Source organism: Pseudopipra pipra, chromosome 1, assembly GCF_036250125.1.
Source record: "Pseudopipra pipra isolate bDixPip1 chromosome 1, bDixPip1.hap1, whole genome shotgun sequence".
Classification (NCBI taxonomy): domain Eukaryota; kingdom Metazoa; phylum Chordata; class Aves; order Passeriformes; family Pipridae; genus Pseudopipra; species Pseudopipra pipra.
This window is the reverse complement of record NC_087549.1, coordinates 36,055,696-36,067,807: the sequence shown is the minus strand read 5'-3', so window position 1 is coordinate 36,067,807 and position 12,112 is coordinate 36,055,696. Positions and strand designations below refer to the sequence as shown.

At 40.5% G+C, this 12,112-nt stretch overlaps 1 long non-coding RNA gene across 1 annotated transcript in view; it reads right to left on the bottom strand.

Moving 5' to 3' along the window:
- LOC135412942 (uncharacterized) overlaps positions 1 to 12,112 on the bottom strand; it is an 87,699-nt gene that overhangs the window by 37,564 nt on the left and 38,023 nt on the right. Inside the window, exon 2 of the long non-coding RNA XR_010430040.1 lies at positions 922 to 1,016. This is a non-coding gene — a long non-coding RNA (uncharacterized LOC135412942). The remainder of the gene's footprint in view (positions 1 to 921; positions 1,017 to 12,112) is intronic.

The following is a 12,112-nucleotide window of genomic DNA, read 5'->3' as shown; positions in this document are numbered from 1 at the left end:
ACCACTCCTACATTTCTGTCTATTTTTAATACTGCCTCATATGTATTTTATGCCAGCTTTTGGGAACCCTGTGCTTTGTTAAATGCTGCCTTAATAGCAAAGGACCAAACCTTGTTATCTGCATTCAGTTTTTGATTCAAACAGCACACCACTTCAGGCAAGGGATGGCTTGCCCAAGTGACAAAACTCACAAAATTTAGATACAGATGAACTTTATCCCAAAAATCTGTGATTTAAGAGGAAGAGCACAATAAGCTCATCCCTGGTATTTAGACAGATGTGGACCCAAAATTTTATTATGAATTCTTTAATACAGTGCCCTGTTGTTATTGGTGTTGACCCTGATTGTTTCATCAATACCTGTCTTGCTGTCATCTGAGGACATTAGGAAAAGGGAACAAAGGTGGGCAAACAACATTTTCCAGGCAGAAATTCACTTCTGTGCCTGTCTTGACCATTATCTTCAGATCTGGGAAAATAATTATCTGAATATTGTCATTTTCTAGGCTTTCTTGAACTGACTTGCAAGGCTTTGAAGAAGTTTTACTGCTTCAAAGAGCATATTGACAGCTGCTCTTGTCTTTGCAGATGACAAGAATTTAAACAAGCCAAGAATGACCTATCTGAGGATGAAAGTTTATGTTTCCAGCAGTTTTCAAAAATGTTTTTTCAAGGTATGGAGGAACAACTCCGGATAAGACATACAGCCAAATATGTGAGATGAACCAGCATCTTTAGATGTTAATCAGTGCCATCAGGTCAGATTCAAAATACTGTAGAAGGTTGTGTTATTCTTCATATCGTCCAAAAAAAAAAAAATCTCCAAATGAATATTAGGCAAATGGGTTAACCTTAGCTTCTTCAGATATGAAAAACCACCCAGCTTTTCCTAGTTTACTGTGCCCCAGTGTCCCACTGTACCTTCCCATGCAAGCATAATCAGTGGCTCCTCTTTCCTCAGAGGCTGTGAGACAAGGTGCAGTCACACAAAGTCCAGTTTTCTTCGTTGGTTAAAGCTAGAGGAAGAAAAGAATCGAGGTCATATCAATGAAGATTTGCTGCTTCTTTCTATTCTACAGACACAAAACCCAGAAAAATACAGATTTTGGTGTTAGGTTTGCATGTGCTAGGTGTTTTGTGCTGCCAGAAATTAGTGAGTTTCACGACATGACTGCTAACTACCATGTAGACCTGGGAGAACGTTATCCTAGGTCACAAATAGTTTTAATGTTTTCCTTCCATAAATGTCATTAAAAAGGTCAAAATTAGGCTTCTCCTGTGATTGGAAACTATGAGACCTATCTCTTCTGCCCCCTTTTTAATCACATGGCATAACAGTTAAAGAAAAAGACAAACATTGCTTATTTGATCCCTGTTTTAAAAGGCTGTCCTATGGTGCCTACTTAGAATTGAGCAATTGCTGTTAATCTGTATTCAGTCTCTTCTCCCAGCGCTGCTGCAGAAAGAATTTATGCTGTACAAAAGAAAAATATCTAATGCTTACCTTACTAGATTCAAAATTGTAGGTGGAAAAAAAAATCCTCTTCTATCAGAACATTGTCCGACTCTACCCAAAATTTAATTATCTTAAGCAAACTTACATACAATGAAGAAAAAAATTCAGTTAAAATCTATGAAATGTGTATCTGGAAATTAACTATCAAGACAGGTCATGTATATATTAAATAACTTCTCAGCTCATGTGGTCTTTTAACTAATCACAGATTTATAAAAATATCACTGATTACTTAAAAAAAAAAAAAGAAAATAATTACTACAGCCACTGTACAAACTCTCACTCTGTCCTACCCATCTACTGTACTTCAAGAGACCCTGCCACTTAACCTCTTCAGTAACTGTGAAAAGCTCTTACAGGCACGGTATACTCCTTCCTTCTTCCATGATTCATATGAATTGGCCCAAGTGTTGATGGAGGTTCTAGGATACCACACATGGGAAATCTAAAAGGTTAAACATTTGGGATTGTAAGGTTCAATATTGGGAGTGCAAGGGTCTTCATGGCGGGTCTGGAGGTTTTGGGAGCAGGAAGTCATGGTCACTTCACAAACAAGGGACAGAGACAAGACAGAGGTGTTTAGCGCTGTCTTTGCCTCTACCTTGAATACAGATGACAGATCAAGGGCGTCTCAGTGCCCTGAGCTGGAGGACTGTGACTATGAGAATGATCAACTCCTTGTTGACCCTGAAATTGTGTGGGATCTGCTGCTCCAGCTGGATCCCTACAAATTTATGGTGCTTCATGGGATTCCTCCCAGAATCCTCAAAGAGCTGGCTGATATCATCACAAAACCTCTTCAATGATTGTTGAGTGGTCTTGGGAATCCACAAAGTTCCCAGATGACTGGAAGCTTGTGAATGCTTCCCAGTTTTCAAGAAGGGCAAGAAGGAGGACCTCAGAAACTACAGGCCTGTCAATCTCACTTCAGAGCCTGGTAAAGTTACAGAGAAGCTTATCCTGGGAATTATTGAAAAACACCTAAAACACAACACTATCATCAGTCATAGCCAGCACAACTTCATGAGAGGAAAGTCCTGCTTATCAAATCTAATTTCCTTTTATGACAACGTAACCCACCTAGATGATCAAGGGAAGCCAGTTAATGTAATCTTTTTGGATTTCAGTGAAGTTTCGATATTGTCTCTCACAGGACCCTTCTGGACAAAATGTCCAGCACACAGCTGGATAAACACATCATGCAGTGGGTGAGCAATTGGCTCACAGGTCAAGCACAGACAGTAATAGTGAATGGGGTAACATCAGACTGGCGACCTGTCACTAGTGGGGTTCCACAGGGCTCCATCTTAGGCCCTGTGCTCTTCAATATATTTGTAAAGGACTTGGACACAGGACTGGAAGGGACACTAAACAAGTTTGCAGATCACACAAAACTGGGAGGAGCTGTTGACTCCCTCAAAGACAGGGAGGCCCTGCAGAGAGACCTTGACAAATCAGAGGACTGAGCAATCACCAACCATATAAAGTTCAACAAGGGAAAGTGCCAGATTCCGCACCTGGAATGGGCAACCCACAATATACTGGGGAATGAGGTGCTGGAAAGTAGTGCCATGGAAAGGGACCTGGGGTCCTGGTCAATGGCAAGTTGAATGTGAGACAGCAGTGCCATGGAAGCCAGGAGGGCCAGCTGTGTCCCGGGGGGAGGGGGCATCAGGCAAAGCATCACCAGCTGGTGGTCAAGGGAGATGATTGTCCTGCTCTGCTCTGACCTGGTGCAACCTCACCTTGAATACTGTTTGCAGTTTTGGGAGCCACAATATAAGAAAGGTATTAAGCTGTTAGAGAGTATCCAAAGGAGGGCAATGAAGATGGTTTAGGGCCTTGAGGGGAAGCCACATGAGGAGTGTCTGAGGTCGCTTGATCTGTCCAGTCTGGAGAAGAGAAGACTGAGGGGAGACCTCATTGTAGTTACAACTTCCTCATGAGGGGAAGAGGAGGGACAGGCACTGCTCTCTTCTCTGTGCTGACCAGTGATGGAACCTGAAGGAATGGTCTGAAGTTGTGTCAGGGGAGGTTTAGGTTAGATGTTGGAAAAGGTTCTTCATCCAGAGGGTGGTTGGGCACTGGAACAGGCTCCCCAGGGAAGTGGTCACAGCATCAAGCGTGACAGAGCTCAAGAAGCATTTGGATGATACTCTTGGGCACATGGTGTGACTCTTGGGGTGGGAGCTGTGTAGGGCTGAGGGTTGGACTCGATCCTTGTGGGTCCCTTCCAATTCAGCATATTCTGTTATTCTGTGATTCTGTGAAGTGGGTCTGTATATTTGGGGTCAAAAGGAATAAACAACTAAAGCATCAGAAGGGTCAGAAGAGCCAGAGAAATGAAAAATTATCATCTATCTTAACATGATATGATACTGCACTAGCTTCTGCAGCACTGTAAGTCTAGGAAAATCAAGGCTGCCACTTTTTTCCACTTGTAAAAAGAACACAATGAAAAAACAGCCAACCAAACAAACAAACAAAAAAAACCTGACTGTGATGAGGACAGGTTTTTTTTCTGAAATCACTGGCTGACACTATGTCTTTTCAATGGTTCAGTGCATCTGGGCCAGAGGAAATATTTATCAGAATAATGTTGGTCTGTTTGCATACAAAATGCATGTTGTGTTTGTAGTAGCACTCTCCTGGACTTCTGCAAACCCCATCTGAAACTTCCCCGTTAACATGGGCAGACACTACCACGGCTCACTGAAATAGGCTGAGCTCAAGCTGCTTTTACTCATTACACCATTCAGCATGTATTCCTGCTACGAGTAGCAACCTCAGAATAGACAGCACTGAAAAGTGGAGGAGTGCTGCTGTTCCTACACCATTTTAGCACCAAATGGCCAGCTAGTTCTAATAAATTCCCGAAGCGGAACTCATACACAAACAGAATGCACAAGAATGCCTTAAGCATTGAGAATGAAGCTGAGGAGACAAATGTATTACAGTACAGGAAGATATTATATCATGATCCTTTTTGAACTCCATGCACTAGCTTTAGATAGGTCCTTTGCACTGCTCAATGCTGACATTATATGGTCCAGTAGCCTAAGATGGCTGAAAATCTCCCATGAACTTGTACTGTCTCTGCCCAGGAGACAGGGTTTACAGAGAGTAAAGTTTCACTTCTTTTGAAGAGAATAATTTATTACTTTGCAGGCACTGTTTGCAAAGTCTGGCCATTCTTTGGATAATGGCAGAACTGCGAGTTGAACTGATATCCTAGGAACATTTAATCATAAATCTCTACCAAATCATATAGCCTACTTTAAAAGTTGGGGGTTTTTGGAGAATAAAGTGCTTAAAAAGCAGTGCCCATCAGCCCAGCACAGATAATGCTCTGGGATGCTCCTAGATAGCAATGCTCTTACTGCTTTATGTGTGATGTTAGTTGGCAAGGCAAACAAAGTGGACAAAAAGGAATCAAAGTCTATGAGAAGGGTTAAAGAGTTCTTTATCTTATTTACTGGTGCTGGTCCATCAAATACTTGAGAAACAAGTTCTGCACTGCTGCAATGACTCTTGAACCTTCCTGTATATCCTTTCCTCTCTTTCCTCAAAATGCTTTGTCCAGCTCTAAACCAAACAGGCAGTCCTCTTCACTCCTATCTTAGCAGGGTCAAAGTCATTAAATGTGACTTAAAGGCAGAAGGAAAGTCTGCCAAAGGAGTTAAAAGCAGCATATACTACAGCAATGAGAATTTTCCACTCTACTATCAGGACTGTCTGAAGCAGTTTCAAAAACATGTATGTGAATCAGACTTTTACCATTAGGATTGCCATTTTTATTGTGGCATAGACAAACATCCATGTTAATTTCAGAGGAACAGCACAGGTACTTTGCAACATAACCTTGTTCAAGTTTAAAGGAGAGAGATTCATGTAACAACACTAAGAGAATGGAGAAAAAAAATATAATCTTGGATCTAATCTAGCTATGTTTAATATTTGCCTTTAATCTGCTTGACAAAAGTGATAATGCCTGCTACTCTATTTGTTTTCTATTGCTGGGCTAGAGGTTGCACAGGTAGTATTTAATATATTGATTTCATATTGGTTTTCTCAAAGCTTATCTTTCTTGCCTTCCCTAGCTTTCAAGCTTTGTTGCAGGTCACATGCCATGCAGCTGTTCCCAGAGCAACTCTCTGCTTCTGAGATAGCTTGGCTTCTTCCCTGTTGTCTTCTCCTAGTCTGTCAGCAGTCAGTCCAACTTCATCATACTCTTTTCTTTACTGTTCTCAGTATCAGCCCAAGTTGCTGCATTCAAAGGAAAAAGAGCTACGTTCTGCTACAGTGTTCAGTTCAAAGTTACAGTGGTGGCCCTGAGTCTCTTACATTTCCAGTTCTTTTGTTCTTTTCCAGCGTTGTGCTTAAGGCCTGATTATGAGTGCTCGTAGATCTAGTGATTTTCATCTTAGCGCACTGTCAGGTTAAATCACTGGCAATGTCCTCTCACTGGGAGTTTGCAGTTCAAGGACTGCCTTTGGATCAGGCGTTGCATGATTCAAATAAAAAATTCATATGCAAGTGTTTGGTACTGTAGTGACAAGGTGCTATTGCTGCCTGCATTTAGTGACCTTTTTTATGAGTGTGAAGGACTTGCTACCAGAGATAGAACTGCACTGTGAAATACTGCAAACATCCACTCAGAGCTGCAGTTCTGTGGACTTATGTAGCAGAGCAACCCTGTGATACCATCTTTCTTTGTTCCTGGTCAATCCTGCACATCAGCCAGTCCTTCACTGGAATCCCAGTTTGTGTCTGACCAATCTTCCCCACAGACCAGCCCCAAAACCAAGGAATAATTTGGACTGAAAAGGAGCTCTGAAGCACACTCAACTGAATCCTGTGGTTGAAGCAAGTTCAGTCAGATCAGTTTGCTCATGGCCTTTTCTAGCTGAGTTGTTAATGTTTACAATGATAGCAATCCCACCTTCCTGGACACCCTGCCAAAATTTATAGCCACAGTTGTGGTGAAAAAGATGCAAAATCCACCCTTATATACAAGAGGAATTCTCCATGTTCCAGCCTGTCTGCTGCCTCCTGTACTATGACTATGCATCTTCCGGGAGAAGCTGGCTACATCTTCCCTACATTCTCCCATGAGGCAGTTCTAGACAGCAGTAATATCTGTCCAAAGTCTTTTCATCTTGAGACTGAACAAACACAGTTCTCTCAGCATCTTCTCATATATGATGTGCTCCAGCCCATTGACTGTCTTGGTGGCCTTCACTGGATCCAGTCCCATATGGCATCACTATTTACTTCTGAGTGTTGAGAAAAAAATCTACAAAAAGCTTATAAGATCATTTCCCTGCCTTCTCTTTCACAATTTCTGAAGGGGTTGGAAGAGTCTGTACCTGATCTGCCACAGCAATCCGCTGTAGATTTTTTGCTCCAGTTGATTGGCATTTTGCTTACTGAGAGGGTGGGAAGCAACATGTGAAAATAGAGACAAAAACATCTTTTACGACAAATGTGAAATACTGTCTAAGCACTGAAGACAAAACACAGTTCAGACTAACTGTTATGTCATATAATACAGAAGGGTAGGAAAAGGTAGACTAATTATTTACTTTGGTACTTTTTACACAATTTCACATACTAACAGTGGTGCTGCAATTACTGCCTGGGAACTTTAAATTGATCCTATAATGGAATCTGATTGGTGGCAGCACCTTGAAAATCATTAAAGAAATCTGCAATTTGTTAAAAAATTAAAAATAATCTTATTACTGAGAACAGAATACATTTTAACTCTAACTAGTACGTAATTCTTCCGAAAAGCATATTAATTAGTGCCTAATGGGATTTTTAATTTTTTTTTTGTGCCAGATACTTGAGTAATAAGACCTTGACTGAGCAGTTGAATAATCAAAAATCATTACTACCAGTGTATAGCAGATCCATGCTGATCACCTACTTGCCAAAAAATAAAAAATCATTGACTTTGTTTAGCTATTTTTCTAGTACTGTTTGATGGGTGCTTATGGGTAAGCAACAGCCCTCTGCAGTTCCTGGGGATTAAACACAGGTATTTTAATGTGACCTTTTTAGGTGTTGAAAAAAATGTTTTCACTAGCATCACTCCAGTGGATTAAATGGAATAACTACAGCAAGAAATCTTCCCCTTTGTTTTGAAAGGGGAAATTCTTTGGGGATTTGCTTCTTCCCTCTTTTCCCTTTGATTAGTAAATCGGCAAAAGGCTGTGTTTCAAATGGATACATGGTAGGCACATGTTCTGGAAGTACTACTTTATAATGAATTTTCCTGAGGGCAAACAGCATTTGTGGAAAATGCAGAGAACCAAGTTAGGTAAGCAAGGATACAGAGCCCTGTGTAAACAGGAACAAAGACAACACAGAAAGATATGTACCATTTTCATAAGTTCTAACTGAAATTGTATAAACATAAGCATAATCATATTTTCCATTCCCCTTGGCATCACTTTGTGTTTTATTTGTTTTCTGATGTGCCCTACATCATTGCCTTTCACATTTTAGAGATGTGAGTTGTCAGTAGTTTCCTTAGCTGCAGTTGCACTCCTAAGAAATATGGGGAAATCCTTCATTACATAGAAGGTCATTATGTAATAGATAACAAGGGTGGGGGGATGTCTCTGCATCAACTGGTGGCATAATCCCCAAGGGAAAACAGACTTTAGTTGAACAATCAGAAAACTGGCTTGCTTTATGGTGTTTACACTGCTGCTTGCTAATGGATCACCATAAAGGAAGCAAAAGGACTCTTACACTATTGAGTATGCTATCATGGGAGTCTTCTGAGTGCGCCTTTTTTATTTGCTCCAGTCAGGTTAATGAGCTCACCAGCCCACTTGATGTCGAGGACTTTGTAACAAAGCAATCTCTCATTAAATGCTGCCTGGCATCACTCTCTTGAAGCAAAGGGACATTCAGATTATTGAATGCCTTTGTATTCCTCATTCCTACCAGGCTATGGCGTCCAGCAGTGGCATCAGTCCCGCACACTTACTGGCAGCCATCCAGTAACGCGCCTGCCCTCTTCAAACTGCATGGGCATTTGCCAATCTAAGCAGCACTAGCAGGCAAACAAGCATGGCACACGACTGCTTTGGCTGGTAGCCAGATGTGCAGCTGTACCATCTCACTTCCCCACTACTGTATGGAGAAACGCATTCTTTCACCATTCTTTCCCATTCAGTTGATTTACACAGGGAAGTTTTGTTGCAGTACAAAGGAATGTGCATTTATCTGCATTCTCTTTTTGCTTTAACACCTTTTTTTTAGTCTCAGTAGTGCAGGTCATGAATTCATCTGTGGCTTTATTTAAATACCTCCTGGCTGACAGTTTCTTCAATGAAATGACCCCAGAGTGTTATCAGCTAGCTAGCAGGTGTGTCTCTTTATTCAGAGTCTTGCAGGCAACAGTGCATCCTGGGTAAAGAGCAATCTATGCATGATCCAGCTCTTCCCTACATTACTCAGGAGATTTAATGGTTCGCTGTCATGAAAGCGCTTACAAAGATTATTTTTTTTAAGTTGGCTTTCGGCTGGGCTTTGTGCCCTGAGATACTTTGACACAAACATATAACTGTTAAAGAAGGATTTTTTGTGAAAGACTTCAACTCATTCAGAAAATAAAAAAAAAAAAAAAAAAAAAAAAAAAAAAAAAAAAAAACAGCCTTGGACAGACTATTGGTTTATTTATTTGTAAGATACTAAACAGATATATAATAATAATGTGGCTAATCTGTCTATAGTTCCACTAGTAAATAGTCCTGTAATAAAGCATTGTGTTTGCTGATGTCCCTGTGTGTACACTCTATTTCTATTCAGCCAACCTCTAATGTTGAAGAAATCTTCAAGGTCTGGTTAATTGTGTGGCAAGAGAAAAACACAGGAAAAAAAAAATCCTTAAAGAATAAAGTTGAGGACAAGACTACAGACAACAGAAGGAATCCCCTTCTCCTTCCAGATAGTGTCATACAGTGTTTTAGGACACAGTTTCTTGAACATTTTCTTTACATGACTACTGCTTTGCCTACGCTGACAGGGAGGGAGAGGGAAAAGACGGGGCCCAGAAGTGTTTTCAGGGCTCTTACACATGAGTTCAGGTTGTCTGGTGAATTGTTCCCTGGGGCACTCCTCCTCTCTTCCACAGACAAATATCATATTTGGTGATACCAGCAAACACTCAACCAATGTTCACCCACACTATAAGTTATTTTTTACTCCTACCAACAGTGAACTGAGAGGAGGTTCTATACAGATGATATTCGTGTGCTCAGAAATAAAAGTGGTAGACTCACCCAACCTTTCTCGGGAAAGGATTCAGAAAACATAAAGTTTCTTGTTCGTCTGTCCATAAAAAGACATAAAAGGACAATAAAGATGATGGAAATTAATTTTATCCTGACCTGAAGTCAAATGGAGTTTTACTGGAGCACACTCTGACATTGGTTTTGCTCCTGCTTCCATTGAAATTAGAAAGCAAGCCTTATTGACTTAGTGAGCAGGACCGTGATTCACAAATTTGGCTAATCCACTCATATTTTCATTATGAGATTTTGAAAAGGTCACAGAATGCAGAGTCAAGACCGTTGTCCCCAGAAGGGGGTTGGCTTGAGACCAGGCACAGATAATAAAATCAGTTGTCCAGCTTTTCAGTATTCAATACATACCAGCTGTATTGACTAATAAGACAAGATGATACTGGGCTTAGAAATGTAGGAAGGTCTTTCTTTTCAGGCCTCTCTATTCTGCCTTTACCAAGCAGGTGATTTTTTAACTAAGAAGACCAAAAATCGCAGTTATGTGTGCTTTATTTCAAAGTGGAAGAAGTATATTTTAGAAAAGTGCTATTTAAAATGTCTTGCAGGATTTAATCATAAGGAGGAAAGGTGGATCTTATTGAAAAATAAATATATTGCTGAAAAAATCAGCAAGGCTTCAACAATCATTTATATGCAAAAATAAATTGATTTTAAAACAGAGTTCAGATCTTTAAATACAATCTCAGTAAATAATTTTAACTGTTGCTGGTTTTGGGGTTGGGGGTTTTTTCCTAAGACAGTACTTCTCTAGTAGTTCTTCTAGAAGCTAGATAAATTTTTAACAAGTATCTGGGCAAAATTAAAGTCCATCTTTCAACCACTAGTTTTCTCTGCAACAAATGATGTGCAACAAGTTCTTCTAGCCTATTTTATTTGCATTCCACTCAATGAATGGGTTGAATACTACTTTGTCCACTCTACAGAGAAGAGATATTGGACTTCTCTCATTCTACTGTTTTCCTTCTTCCTCTCGACTCCCAAGTCAGAGCATCAGTACTGACCATTTGAAACGACTAAACGTTACAGAATCACAGAATCACATCATTGTTATGGTTAGAAGGGACCTCTGGAGATCATCTAGTCCAACCCCCTTGCCAAGGCAGGGTCACATAGTGAAACACATGACATCCAGGTGGAGTTTGAATGTCTCCAGAGAGCAAGACTCCATGACCTCCATGGGCAGCCTGTTCCAGTGCTCTGCTTCTCTCAATGTAAAGTTTTTCCTCGTGTTGAGGTGAAACTTCTTGTGTTTTAGTTTATGGCCATTAACCCTAGCAGAAACATTTCAATAAACAGATGTGGCTTGGGTTTGGATCATGTGCACCCAAATACTCAAAAGATATTTAAGAATACAACCCTCACTGATCTCCATCCCTAGACCAGAGTCTGAATTTTACATTCAGGATCATTTATAGACCAGTTTCCATAGAGAACAAATGCATTTTAAAGTCCCATACATCAGTAACTGTACATATATTTTGCAATTCATTTGCTCTTTCAGTGCTAAGGGACAGATGCATATTTTGAGGCCGGCATGAGTTAGTGTAGTCCTCTGCTCTAATACCTCATGCTACACATGCCATAGTGTTTGACTTTGCAATACTCACCACGCCGCAATCAGCACAGCAGTAGGGAGAGAAAACCTGCTGGTCCCCTCTTCCCCACCTTCAAAGAACTGTCTGGTTTCTATTTCTAGTGCCATTAACTTTTCTGAAAAACAAGTACTTTCATCTTTTCTGTTGCCTAGCAGTTTCAACTCCCTGTTCAAATCAACAAGGATGGGGACAGTCGTGGTTTGATCCTGTGTGATGCTGAATGGAGGCTTGTGCTCAGGAATGCTGAAGAGCTGAGCAAGGTTTGTGAGCTTCCCTGGCACCCACTTGTTTCCTACTGGGAATGCAACCCAGGGATGGTAAAGGCATGGTACACAACACCATAATGGCTACCTACAGATGGAGTCTACAGAAGACATGCTTTTCTTCACCTGGACCTGCTGTTATTCATGTTTACAAGTTTATTTTCCTTTCCTTTTCCAAAAGAACTGCCATAAGATCCAAAACTTCATAAAACTTGCAGAATGCCCATTTTTATTGAGACAGTTTCCATAGTTCGTTTTGTGTTTTGCAGCTTTTTAACGCTCCTGTTCCCAGAAATAAATACTATCAAGAAAGAGGTTATTTACAGACCAGGAAGATGATGTTTTTCTTTCATCAGCTATCTTAGAGGGTTAATTAAGAAATAGAGTAGCAAAACCGGAATCAAGGAAAAATAG